This window comes from Thermobia domestica, chromosome 5 (assembly GCF_964235325.1).
Source record: "Thermobia domestica chromosome 5, izTheDome1.hap1.1, whole genome shotgun sequence".
NCBI lineage: Eukaryota > Metazoa > Arthropoda > Insecta > Zygentoma > Lepismatidae > Thermobia > Thermobia domestica.
Window position 1 is genome coordinate 128,607,189 of NC_137458.1, and position 13,725 is coordinate 128,620,913.

Below are 13,725 nucleotides of genomic sequence, written 5' to 3' on the forward strand. Positions count from 1 at the left end.
ATTTTCTATGTGTGTAAATGTTTAACGATAACACGGCAAATTCGAATAATGTAGTGGGGGATGGAGACTCCTCCAATACTTTGTGTTGCCAGTGCAACCAAACATATGAAGAACCCCAAAGGAAAGTAGAATGTACCAAATGTCCTAATTGGTACCACTTCCAATGTTTACAGTACTCCGATACGGAGGAAAGGGAGGAACAATTGGCAAAAGATTCCAACTGGACGTGTCCCAAATGTAGGGAAAAGCTCCCTGGTCATAGCTCAGAATTAATGAAAACGTCTGAACAAGTAGACGCAGACTTTGAATTGGGTACAGTAACTGCCGAATCTACTCGAAATGAGACAGAGCTGGTAAACGGTAAAGACGGAAATGGGAATTCAGAAGACGGTGACGCCGTTGGAAATTCAAGCCAGTCACCTGTCGACATGCAAATGATGTTGGCAGCGATAAATGAAATGCTAAAATCCGAAATGAATAAGATGAATAAGGAAATGAAGAAAGGGTTTGATGAAAATAAGGTAGAAATGATGGATTTGAGAAAAGAATTGGGTAATTCGGTGAACCGATTGACTGAGGACATGAAAAACATGAAATTGGAAATACAGGGTGAACTTAGGAGCGAGGTAAAAAGACTAGATAGTGTAATCCTGGAAGTTAAAAATGAAACTTCCCAATTGGAAAAACGTGTACGAGATGTAGAAGTAGTTTCACACTCGGTCCCAGGTAAGATTCAAAAATTAGATTCGCAGGTAAATTTGAACAAAGAGGCTCTCACAGAATTGAAAGTAAAAATGGACTCTGTAAGTGAGATCAACGAGAAAATACGGAGTCAGTTGACCGTGCTGCAGAATAAGTGCGATGAACAGTCGATCAGTAATATCAGTAGGCCACTAGATCCAGAGCCTACTGTAGGAACGGACACTTTCGTTAAGCAAGTTTCTGAACCGGCTTGTCCGCGTATTCCTTTGAGCACTATTTTGGAAGAGTCTACTTCCGAAGAAACTATCAAGTTACCAATGCCAGTGGTAAGCTCTTCTATAACGAATACAGTTGTAAATACACTTCCACAGTTTAGTACTGTAACCAGCACAGTACCTAGTTTAAATATTCCTCATTCGTCTCCATTTAAGTTGAATTTGCCGCTGAGTGGTCTGGCTCCCTCATGGTCCGGAGTTTCGGCCGTGGGTGGTGTCGGATCGGATCGCGGGGCGTACCCTTCTGGGGTTGGCTGTGTTGTTTCTGCCGGGTATCCCTGGACGAGCGGTATTAGTACTACTCGTTCGGCTCAGTATCCTATTCCAACGCCTATATTCAATAATTACACGTCAGTACCGAATGTGCTTGCACCCATGCAAACGTACATGAGTACTAAAGTAAAAATGGGAGACATTGATCGATTTCCTAAGTTCGATGGCAACACTTCATCTGATATTCCAAAAACTTTTCTAAAACGGTTGCAACAGTGTATGGATATGTATCCGTTCACTGATTACGAGAAATTACAAACTGCGGAGCGTTGTCTATCGTCGTATGCGGCTGCATGGATGCAGGCGAATCGGCACAGAATGCGAACGTGCTCTGATTTTCTGGTGCTGTTTAAAGAGACTTATTGCAATGACCAGATTGAACGCGCACAGAAGAAAGCGTTGCAATCTACACGATACGATAAAACAAAGTATGCGTCGTTGCTCGATTTCTCCTGGAATATTATAGAACGCTATTATAGTATCACTAATGAACCAAGCAATGCCGAAATTATTGACATTGTAATTGGGTGTCTTCCGCCCGAAGAATCCAGAGCCATTGTAGCTCACTTATGCCAGGATGTGAATGAACTCGTCGCACGAATCGGTGCGTTGTCCGGAGCGTCGCGATATGGACTCGATGATCGACCTCCCTCAAGGAAGTACTTTGCTAGGCACGTGAAAGCGAACAATCCTGTACGAACACACGTTAACACGAGCTGCCAGACTGACTTCCTGAGTTACACTCAGACAGGTTATAGATACCCTCGCGCGTTTGAGTCGGGACACCAGAATGGTGGACCGAGATGGTTTAACAGATATAGACCAATTTCTCATCAGCCGTATAACAGGCCAAATTCTAATCAAAATGTTGATAACCGTGAGTATCGTGGAGCTGTTAACAGACGCGGTAATAGTAGACGTGGTAGAAGTGGATACACTACATAGTAACAACACTAGTAGGAACAACACTAGTAATAGTAATAATACCCATAATCGTCCAGAGAATGAGTTGCGAATAGTGACCCGGGATAATGACCAAGAGACAAGGGTCAAGATGTCAAACTAAAGCCGCAACCATCCTGCTGTGCATGCGTTCCGCAGGGCGTTTCCCTGGCCAAGAGACCTAGAACCCATCGAAAACAGTCGAAAGTTAATTCTGGTATCTAGTGATACAAATAAGAGTAACAATGAAAGTTGCACTGGATTCATGTTAAAACAAAAACAATTAGTCATGCTAAAAACTCACCCACTGTCATCTGTCATAAAACATGAAGCTGCTAAATGGATGTTAGTATATACCGGCCCATACTTAGTCCACAAAATACTGAAGAATTGCGCTGTTCTACATACACTCAAAGGAGTAAGTATCGGCACTCATAATTTCCACAATTTAAAATTATTCAATTGCACACAGGAGAAATATGAAGAATTGTTGAAAGACTACTCTAATTAACGCTATCATAAGACCACTGACCTACCAGTACTAAGTAGTAATTTAGTATGCTTCACATTATCTTAATTTACGATCCATAGTTATTTCCCTATTAGAGCTCAAATAATCGTAGTCAAATTTAGAAAAATTTACTTTTTATCAAAATCAAATTTTTCTCGCGTCGAGGTGGAGAAATTGTAATAATCTAAAATATTATTACAATTATACATGTATTTTTCTATATTCCTGTTAAATTTTAATTTAAAAAAATATTTATTCCCCTTTTTAAATTCTTTCTCCGCCACTGCTTCTTTAATGACCACGTTATTATACTCTCATCTCTTTAGTTTCGACATTAAAGTTTCCATTTAAGTAAAATAGATGACTATAAACAAATAATATAAATCACGGGAAGGAAGGAAAATAATTTGTAAAAATAGGGACCATCTCATCCAATGAGATGCGCTAGAACGGTTTCCTGTAGTTCGCTCCCATCTCTAACTTGATTGTTATGGGTCCTATTGGCATTTTTGCCTTTAAACCATTGAATGATAGTGTACAAAGACCGCTAAATCTGTGATGTTAGCGTCTAATCTTGAAGAACCTTTGTGAGCACAGGAGGGCCAACGAATGTGAGGAAATAAATTGAATAAAAATATATATTCTTATTGCTCCATCTCAACGACTATTACAGAAGATTAACAGAGGTAGGAAACCATAATAATTAAGTGAAATTCCGACATCAAAACGTTGAAGATTTAGTAACAAACTAATAATCGAAAGTAACGACAACAATAGTCATGTGGGCAGCCATGTTTGCAGTGACTGGAACCATCCATTCTTAAATTATAAATCCAGAATTTTCAGCAGTGAAAAGAAATAGTGAAAAGTTATTGTAGGTATCTTCACCCAATAAAAGTAACATTTTGTCGTTTCTTGTGTAAAACGTAGTATTGTTGTTCTGTTATCATGGCAGCCCCATGCAATTTCTATGCCGTTATAAACATTAACATAATGTCAGGTTAGGAAGGAGTGGCCCACCAGGGTTCAAAAATGTAGTTCTTTCGGCGAGGCATCTGCCAGAGATCCTTGACTGGTCTCTGTAGATGTCCTAAACTTGTAACATGTAATTTTATAACCATTATTATCAATATTCCCCTCCACTCGGTGTAGAAATTGACCATTGCTTTGCAAATCGACCTATATCAAAACATAAAATTTAACAATCCACAATAGGCAAGAGTTCCACCGTAGTTAAGTATCACACCGGAAATATATAATTGTTGATTTTAGTTAATGTATTGTGTGATTTAGTCGTAGTAAAGGTCAAGGTCAGGTCCATGATATGTAGTATTTATTAGAGTATTTACTTGTTATTTTTTTGTTTTGTTTAACCTCATTTCTTTTAAATAATTTCGAGACTAAAGAATTTTGCCGCGAGTGTTTTTTTCGATAATTTTCGTAAATTTAATTTAGTCCGTGACATCCATGTAGTGAAAATATACGTGTGAAAGTGCAAATTTTATTGTTAGGTGCAAGGGATGCATTATCGTTGTCTACTGTGTCGACTAGGGTGTCATCTGTTACCCTTCGCTCAATGTTAGTGTTTTGTTTCAATAGAACAATTTTCACCAAAGTCCTGCGGCGAGTTTGATAAGTAGCTGCTAATATGCAGATATACGCTTCAACAAAAGGAAAAAAAAAAAGTGGTCTTGGGTTATTTTAAATATGAAGTTTTAATCTTGATATGCTGTTGGTAATTTCATGTAGAAATTTAAGCCTAATGTGTTGGGAGTGAGTATTATCCAGTTATTGCAAGCAAATCCAGTTATTTCAAGACTGCAGAAAGTGAGAGTGTTTTCGTGTTGTAAATGCTAGCCATGTCACTTACCTGGCTAACATTTACTCACATTAAAAAAAAAAAAAAAAAGTATAGTTTCGTGGCGGTCTATAGGTGTAAAAGTAAATAAAGTCAAAATGTGTTTGACCGTGTTGTGGCTGTAACGTAATGTAATACTAATATAAATAAATAAATATAAATATATGTTTTATCGACAAGTGAGAGACTCTTGGGCCCAACACCAATGATAATTTATAAGAATATTGATAAAGATCCCATGGTATTTTGAGTATAGGCCACGATTAATGGAAGTACATGTGTAATGATGAGTGCGTGTGATATTTTGGCGTCTTGCGCTAACTGTATTTGTTGCTGACAAAATTGAATAATTCGGTACGCGTTGGGAAAGGAAGGTTATTTGGTTGAATTAGGTAAGAAGTTGCAGTGAAGGAAATTTAGATTTTAGGTAGAAACCAACAGCACAATAGTGAACTTTCTTAATGGAACAACTGACAATTGTTCAGATATAGTGTCAAAGTAGGTTTCATCAGTATATACACTTCATGTATATGGATTTTTTTTTTTTTTTACCCTACCACTTTCATCATGCACAAGTGCATGATATAATTTCACTAATGTGGATGGTCAACTAAAACTGTTTTATGAAAGTTATGGTCTACACTTAAGTTTTATTCTCTGTCGAACGGCAAAGAAATATTTTATCCCGAAGTCCAAACATTATTCCAAGCGGCTGATTTCCGTGGTGTGTTTCTGGCGTGCAGTAGACAACGTGTTGTATGTGTGTGTGTGTGTGTTGATTTGGGAGGATGCAAATTTTGTTGTTTTCTGCGATTTCGTTTTCGTACTTTCGGAATCTGTTAAATGCAAGGGAAAAATCAATAGAGACGATGTTCAAACTTTATTATTGACTTACCACTACCATAAGATAACACGCCGCTCCCTTTTCCTCTTACGTTCTAGAAACGCGGCGCATGTCTGTAGCGAGCATGTCTTTGTGAGCTCATTTTGGGATTTTGGCAGTTTTCTTCCCAAAATGTCGGAATTTTGAATTATTATTATTATTATTTCTTATTATTTTCTTAGATTGGAGTCAGTGCTTTACTATTTTCCTGTCTTCTACGGACATTTAAAACTACCACGAATTTTCTTTTTCTTTTCTTTTTTTTTTTTTTTTAGAATATTTCAAAATTAAACAGGCAAACCCAACCTTCCGATGTAGTCGGCCGTAACCGACATGGACGTTTCTGGCAGATTACAGCGACTAGAGCGCGGGGAACCTAAGGGTAACGCCTAGGGTGTTTTCTCTTGGTTTTCCATGCTAGGACACAGCAATTCCAGCGGTCATGTCGGGACATTTCAATCCGCCCGATATTTGGGGGCGGTATTCGATCGGAGTTTATGAAATAGTTTGGATATTCAGCGAATGGTTTTTTTTTTTTTTTTTTTTTTTTTTAGCGTGGGAAACTATCAATGTCCACTTCTTACTTCTTCTTCATACCCTGAAACTTATGCATGTGTTGATGATTAACGAGGACTACGAGTTGGGAAATTGTCTAAATTAATGCTAGCGATATTTTTGGAGTAGGGGAAAATATATTTGTCATTTAAAATAGTTGCTAAGTTTTTGTAAAAAAAAAAACGACTCGCAGTTTCGTTTACTCTCAACTAAGTAACTTTGCCTGAATTTGACTCCTGACTTTTTCTTGTTCTAACCTATCTCTTTATTGTAATATCCCCCTATTTTCCCTAAACATGTTAATATATCTATATAAAAGTTTGAGCGTCAATTCGTAGTGGTTGTTAACTTTTTTTTTTTTTCTGTTTATACATTGGTTTGTATTGTACACAATATATATATATTATACTCAATGATTACGTTCCGGGCCTATCTGCTACCTTCTTCGGTCGTGTGTCTGGATTATGGCGAGCTGGGTTATTCAGTGGCAGATTAACATTTCAATACATGTTTTTTTTTTCTTTCCTGTTTCTTGCGACATAACTTAACTGACATCGTATTTCCTTGTTGAGCTGAGTGCAAATACCCATTCTGTGTAGGAAGAATCACAATATACCACCTGATTTTGTTCTCTCCCCTCCTATTTGTTACGGTTGTCGATACATTTGAATGTATTTAGAGAAAATTATTGATCTTACAAATACTATGTTTTTTTTTACTCATTACCTAATTTTGAAGTAGCCTTGTTTTCATAATTTTGTTCACCCAAAGTCATTTTGTAACATATATAATGAAGTAAAGCTTCCTAGCGCCACAGAGCATTCTATATAAATATGTTGTACGCAGTGGAAAAGAGGTTGAAAATAAAATTGAATTGTGACGCATATATTATATGATTACAGGGAATGGTAACGTTACGATGAAAAATATATAATTAATCATTACGAAATGTTTGAAATAAGTAGAGAAATGTAAAGTTAGCCCTGTATTTACCGATTCTACATGATTTTTGTCGAGTCCCGACCTACCAATGCACTGTTCGAATTGCCATCTGGGGTGCTAGCCATATTTTGTTCGACTTTTTTTTAAATATATATTTGCTGATTTTAATACAATTCAAGTACGATATTTGTGTATACGTTTCATTCAATACTGTTAAAATTTTGTAAATTGGGTGAAGAGACATAGTTATGCATCGACTTCTCAGTGAAATAGTGATTTAATAAAAAAAAATCAGTGGTGGCAAGCAATATAGTAACATACTAAACCAAGCACTCAGAATACCAAATTATATCTTTCCAACTTAGTAAAATCAAAGTTAAGAAGCTGTCCCAGATATCTCTCTCTCTATATATATGTCCTGATCTAAGAATTTTTTTTTTGTGGTCGTTATGTTAAGTGGAAGCAGAAACATATTAGTTCATGAAGTTATAATTGATACTACAATCCACCATTTAAAATCCCTTATAATGACTAAATATGCTATTCCCGGATGAGACTTATGATTTTTGTGTGGAAATCAAATTTTCTTCAGGTATGATACGGATAAATAAGTAAACCGATACGGTTCCTTCAAGCAGATCAGTTGAAGCGCTGATCAGAAGCAGTGAAATATATATATACAATTATGAAAGTGTGCTGTGTACTCTTAGTGAAATTTTGAACTACAATCTAATCGACATAGGACCCGATATAGATTTTTTTTTTTAATCAAACGATTTAAGATTTAAGTGGATGTGAGCGAAGAGACTCAACGTTCTAATTAATCCTAACCTCTTCAAGGATTTTGTTTTATTATTATTACTTTTCGTTACTTTGCTAACTTGAAACCCTTTCAAGTATCTTAAAGGAAGTGGTTCACTATTGGACGTTTTATTATCAACCATTCTTCGTATAGTATCAATCGTAATGCCACACTGATAGTGGAGCTAAGAAACAGATTTTGTTTTCTAGACGTGCTTATTAAATTTCACATACGCAAAAGCTACGAAACTTTCTAAAATGTGTAATATATCTATGTATACTAATTTCATTTATGTTTTAATAATCTGGTTACCGATGTGTTGGATACTTTAATAATCTCAAATGTAACACCGTTTTCTTAAAACTCATTAGTTAAATCTGTTTAGCGAATGATAAAATTTTAAAATCTTTCTTTCGAATTTTATTACATTCTGTTATACAATTTTTTTCTTTTCTTCCAATCTTTTTCTGTATGTTAAAATGAATATTTCGTTTATTAAAATGTTTTGTGGAATTGAATTATTTGATTCAACATGTATTAGTAGTGAGTAGTACCTGACTTTTGACTTTAGTGTTTAGTATAATTTAGGAATATGTAATAAGATAGTTTTGGTGTGATACTAGTAATCTATGACAAGTCAACAGAATTACTTTAAACTTGGAAATCCATAAATATCAACATTTAACAGAGTTACCATCAAAAGCCTAATGAATAAAACATGAGGTGGTGCATCATCATGATAGAAGAAAATAATGAATACGGTAATTTAAGTTAACGGTACCATTTTATTAGGATTTCACTTTGAAATATGATTAGTACATTCATATCAATTCGCAGCTTACCAAGGAGGGTCTCGGTTCATATTCAATTATGTGGCGTAATTGAATATGAATCGGCCTAGTTCCAACTTACTGTTAACTTCGAATTTCTGATACTACAAGCTAACAATAGCATGAAATTGCCTTAGAAAAGGTAATTTCGTGTCATTCTTTTTAAATTGAAAACCACTCGTCCTCATCCTCCGTTCTGGACACGGTCATATCACTAAAAGAAAATAAAATATAAATTCAGAAGTCCATTGCCTTTTAAAACTTTAATACCTTCATAAATCATTTAAATCCGTTAGGCTTATTACAATTGCCTTGGCGACCAACAAAACAAATTATAACCAGAATGTAGGAGGAGTGACGTAGTTGGGGGTTTCAATAAAACTACATGAACTAACTGACATAAAATTAAGGGGTATTTCTGGTTGACGTGGAAAGTTGAAATTTGGCATGATTGTACCTTTCCGGGACTAAAACCACAGGAAAATAGCCAAAAGTTAATATTTTTCATTTTTAAGGGGTCTCAAGGGGTTATGTTGAAATTCCCCGTGTTATTTAAAAGGGTCTTTTTTGGATGTAATAAAAACTTGAAATTCGGTACGCTTGGACGTTTTTGTTAGTATTACCTAAGTAAATCATCAAAAATAAACATCTTCTATACCCCAAAATTACTGGGCAATTCATGTAGGGCTACAATGATTAAATTTGTTATGATTGTAGCTTTTCGGGACAAACCCACAGGGAAATTGCCAAAACTGAATATTTTTTTTTGGGGGGGGGGGGTCTAAAAGGGAGATGAAGAAATTCCTCATGTTATTTAAATAGGCCTTATTTTGGACTTATAATCTCATGTTTTAGGTACTTGGAATTGGAATAAAACTTGAAATTTGGTATGCTTGTATGTCTGTATGTTTTCTATAAGATTATCTAACAAAATCATTGAAAATGAAAATTTCCAACTTTCATGGGGAACAGATTGGTTTTATGGGGAACTGAAAACTTTTCCATCTTATTTATATGGGATATCTTCAAAACCCGAAATGTTTAGGTACTTCCAGCAGGATTAGAATGATGAAATCTGATATGATTGTAGTCTTCTGGGACTAACCCACAGAAAAATTACCAAAAGTGAATATTTTTAGTTTCTAAGGGGTCTAAAGGGGAGATGAAGAAGTTCCCATGTAATTTAAATGCGCGTTTTCTTCGGGTAAAAATCTTATCTTTTCGATATTTCAAATAGGAAAAGAAAGTTGAAATTCGTTAGAATTGTGTGTTTAAGAAGTGCGAGGCCGTAGGTGCGAGGGTCTGGGGGCGGAGCCCACAGCTAGCCGAAGATCACTTTACTCTATAGAGACAAACAGTAATCGATTGCTGATACGTAGATTTCATTTACCTTCGATAAAAATCTCAGCAACGTCCCTCATAATGGTTGACTAAGCTGAAATTTACAACGATATGTTGTATTTTTAATGTATTCTTTGGGCAAAATGTCTGATCTTGTCTATAAAATATGCACTAGCCAGCTAGGTTAAGAAGAAGAAGAAAAGAAAAGATACATTATAAAATCAATGTATTAAATAAATGAATGTGTTGTTGTTATCACCAAGACGACATATTTAATTATTACTATGGTAACAGAAGCAAGGTTAGACATAATGTTAACTACCTTGTAAGGATCATAACGTTTATAAAAAGGAAGTATACAATAAACGACATTTTGCATTATGTCAATTTAGTTTACTCATTGTGTGGCTCAAACAACAACGATAATAATATCGTTAAGAATCACGAAGTGACAGTTATAAATTGGTGTATAATTAATGTTAGAAAAAATATATTTTATAAAGTTTCCCTGATTTCAGGTCTTTTTCTCTGATCTTCCCTGAACTGTACCATTTTCCCTGACTTCCCTGACCAGTAAGAACCCTGTTTTAGCTAACACACACCTGAATACCAACCTATAAAGGAAGGGAGGGCAAAATTTTCTTGGCTCTAAGGTCGTAAAATACCTAAATACTGGCCTGAGCATGTGTCAATTGTGTAATTCGGACTGCTAATAATTTCGACAATTACACGATCAACAATGTTAAGATAGTAGATATTCATTAGAGTAATAGTTTTCTATCTAAAACTAATATCTACCTTTCTGTATTGCTCCGTAGAAGATAATAGCTCTTAGGATACAGAAATTAAGGACTTATGTTTAAGTGTGAGTCGTAGTCTTAGGTTCTGGTTACTTGCGTTGTCTTGTCATCGTTTATATCCTTAACAGAACTTTAATTAGTTTCATAAAAATATGATCTTAAATTCATATATTTTTTTTATAAAAACAAAGCAAGTTAATGGTCGGAAACACAAATAATAAACATAATATTATAATTCCATCGTCTTATGTTAAAAATAGCGAGAGAAAATGTTAATTTTTAGTATAGTAAATAAAAATATCTTGCAGAATTTTTCAAGCAAGGTGTCTATGTTTCACAATCCTCCGTACCAATGAAACGAATTGTATAAATATAGTTGGAGTACTTAAGTGCTATAAAGGTAACCAAGAAAGTTCTACTGCTTTTTCACCCACTCCCTTCGAACATTTATATGTCACTTACGACATACCTGGAAGATCAAAAATAGTCACCATCAGCATTGACGACCTTCTGCCAACGTTCTGAAGGCCCATGAATTCCATCGTAGTAGAACCTGGTGAGGCATGAAGCGAAGAAAGTATCAAGTGCATTTTGCACCTCTACTAGGTATTTGAACTGGCGTCCTTGAAGGTGACTCTCCAAGGAATGGAACAGGTGATAATCGGACGGTGCAATGTCCGGGGAATACGGTGTTCGCAATAATGTTTCCCATCCAAGGCGCAGAATGGTGTCCCGGGTCATCCTAGCTACGTGGGACTTAGCGTTGTCCTGTAACAGGAAGACCCCTTTGCGATTCAGAAGTGCTGGCTCAAGAGTTTTGAGTTTTTCTTGAACACGGCTCAACTGCTGACAGTACACAGTTGCATTTGTGCTCTGACCAGCTGGCAGCAGTTCACGATGCCGACAGCAGTCCACCAAACACAGGAGGACCTTCTTCTAGTGCAGTGCTGATTTCAGCTGTTTTGGAACCGGTTCATGGGATGCTAACCAATGATGACAACACCGTGGAGCTTCGTACAGGATCCACTGCTCATCACATGTCAACACCCTGTCCAAAAATGGCTCCTTCCTCAGACGAGACAGCAAAGAAACACAAGTGTCTGCTCGCGTTGCCTTCTGTCCCGGAATCAAATCATGTCGGACCCATCAAACCAACTTGTAGTATTTCCCAAATTGATAGGTGGTGCTGCCGAATGGTTCTCCACTCACACTGAATTGTTGTCACGGCATCCTCACCAAAGGTCTGTCATATCTTCCGCCCCGCTGCAGAGACGTTTGACCTCAGTTTGAACTCGTACATCATACATGCCCTTATGACTCTGTGGAGGTCCCATGTTCACTCTGTCCTTACGCAAGCTCACGGTGTAACTGAACTGCCACAACCAGGTGGTACGTAGGATATACGCACACGAACAACTGACCTTTGCCTTATCTCCATTCGCATTCAACTCACGGTGTGAGGGCCAATTAAACACAGACCTCCACAAAAAGCGACAGAACTTTCTTGGTTACCTTTACGTTCCGTCGGTACAGGAGGATTTTAAAACATGAGTATTTAGATAGAGTGCATTAGTTCCTGTGTAATTCCTTGAACCATTGTAAAATGTGATTTTTCGCATTTTCGGCGATTTACAACTCTGAAAGGGTTTTTTTTCTTTTCCCGACACATATTTATTACAACATTTTCTTTCATTTGATATAAAGAATTACCTCCAGAAGTTTGATGGTGTTATTTTTCCGCAGTCTGTATATATACATCCGTATCAATTTAATAGAAATGTCTGAAAAACACTCCGATCAATATGACTTGCACTAGCTTTCGCCTCAGAATAGCTCTGATGCGATGTGGAGTTTTACAGGTCGTGAGCGGTTGCAAGTGGAATATTACACCCTTACATGTGCAGTTGCATCACTCAGTTTCATGAGAAAGGATGAAGGTGGAAATCTGCGTTGAATTCGCGTCTCCAAAGCAGAACACAGATATTCAATTATGTTCATATCTGGGATTACGTGGGCTAGGGGACCCCACTGCAACTTCATCAAAATGTTCCTTAAATAACGTGGCAACAGTTACTGCTGTGTGAAATGGGCGCATTATCATTCTGGTATATAGCGTCATCGCTCGTAAACAACATATGGACTACAGATCTCCTAAAATGCCAACATAATTACGCCCAGAAACACGACCGGTAAGCGTCAGCACAGAGCCCATTGTCTAGAAAACAAGGTTATTGCGGTCCACAGCATCACAGAGCCGCTGCCATGTTTCACGATTGGGCGAAGACACTGCGGATCATTCGCTTTTTTGGGCGTTCGTCACACATAAACATGGTCCGTGGTCTGAAACAACGTTAACAATAAAACTCTCATGACCGTATCACACGTTTCTGCACACCAGTGTCCATGCTGCATGTTCGCGACAACAATGGCCTCGTGCTAAAGAATTGCGATCTCTTATTACCTGTTTTGCCCATGCAACCTGACCCCATATGTCCATGTCATGCAGCTCGCATCGGATTGTAATTGACGAAACTGGCTATGAAAAGTGATATTTTAGTCCCTTCGTCACTTGCACCGCAGTCGCATGACGGTTCTAAGTGACAATCCGCTGTAATACTCGGCGGGACCTGTCAATGAGAGTATGCTTCCAACCATTACTCCTCTTTGTCCAATGTAGTTTTAGGATTTAGGATTTAGATTTCTGGGCTCTCGGCATCTGTGGTCATTTAGCCCGTCACGTTTGAGGGATGACGTCCCTCAGCGAGCACACTATCGGGGGAAAGGGGAGGAAGAGATGATGGGGGAAGGAAGGAAGCGTCTTGGGACCTATAAGTTAGGTACCACCCCGGCATTCGCCTGGTGTGAATGACGAAAACCCAGGAAAACATCATTCAGGGTGGCTGGCCTGAAAAAACGGTTTACACTTTTTCGACCGAGTGCCTCCACCGGAAATCGAACCCGGGACCGCTCGCTCCAATGTAGTTTTGTAGGCCGCCATCATCTTGAGACAC

General features: G+C 37.3%; 1 protein-coding gene across 1 annotated transcript in view; it reads right to left on the minus strand.

The window, feature by feature from the left end:
• The window catches only part of senju (UDP-galactose transporter senju), a 90,619-nt gene that overhangs the window by 34,699 nt on the left and 42,195 nt on the right, over positions 1 to 13,725 (minus strand). The window lies entirely within an intron of this gene.